Source organism: Cynara cardunculus (genome assembly GCF_001531365.2).
Source record: "Cynara cardunculus var. scolymus isolate 2C chromosome LG 1, CcrdV1, whole genome shotgun sequence".
Classification (NCBI taxonomy): Eukaryota; Viridiplantae; Streptophyta; class Magnoliopsida; order Asterales; family Asteraceae; genus Cynara; species Cynara cardunculus.
The window spans coordinates 13,250,934-13,252,145 of NC_037528.1; positions in this window are offsets into that span (position 1 = coordinate 13,250,934).

Consider the following 1,212-nt stretch of genomic DNA (forward strand, 5'->3'; position numbering starts at 1 on the left):
TATATATATATATATATATATATATATATAGACATACCTTTTAAAATTTTTGAATTCTTCTTCAACTCTCACCTCCTTCATCCCTCACTAAAAGAATTTGTAAGATTTCATTTCGTTTATTATTGAAACTCCGAAAAATAAATTCTATTAAGGAATAAAAGAAAGTAAATGAAAGAGCAAATCAATAGTTGGAGGTTATCTTGTGATTACAAAATATCAAAATCTTATTCGAATTTATATGATTCAATCATAAACACAAGCATAATCTATGATAACAACAAATCCAACAATATTGAAAAAGAAATATGTAATAACAAATCACATTTTTTGATGAATATAATTTCTACATACCTTTTAAAATCTTTGAATTCTTCTTCAACTCTCATCTCCTTCATCCCTCACTACAAGAATTTGTAGGATTTCATTTTGTTTATTATTGAAACTCTGAAAAACAAATTTCATTAAGAAATAAAAGAAAATAAATGAAAGAACAAATCAATAATTGGAGGTTATCTTGTGATTACAAAATATCAAATCCAATCGTAAACACAAACATAATCTATGATAACAACAAATCCAACAATATTGAAAAAGAAATATGTAATAACAAATCATATTTTTTAATGAATATAATTTCTACATACTTTTTAAAATATTTGAATTCTTTTTCAACTCTCACCTTCTTCATCCCTCACTAAAAGAATTTGTAGGATTTCATTTTGTTTATTATTGAAACTTTGAAAAATAAATTTCATTAAGAAATAAAAGAAAGAAAATGAAAAAGCAAATCAAGAGTTGGAGGTTAAACTTGGGTATACAAATTTACAAAAAACCCCCCCAATTAATATGAACTATACATTCTTCTAATAGTGGTAGAAAAGTCTTTATTATATTCAACATTTAAAAAAATAAAAAAATTGAGAAAAGATAAAAGAAGTTCTAAGCATTAGAATGTGCCACCTCATTATGTTTGGTTTCTTCTTTAATATATACTAGAAGAGTACTTGCGCAATGCAACGAGACACATCTCGATTTTAATGTTCTATTTATTATGTGTCTTTGTAGATATTATAATACGATTCTATGTGTTTTTAAGAAAGAAATAATGATTTTATTTTTAAATAAAATATAAATTTGAAAATATAATAAAATTTTGAAAAAAAATATATCAATGTTAATATCCAATCAACTATTTAAAAGTTTTTATATTTT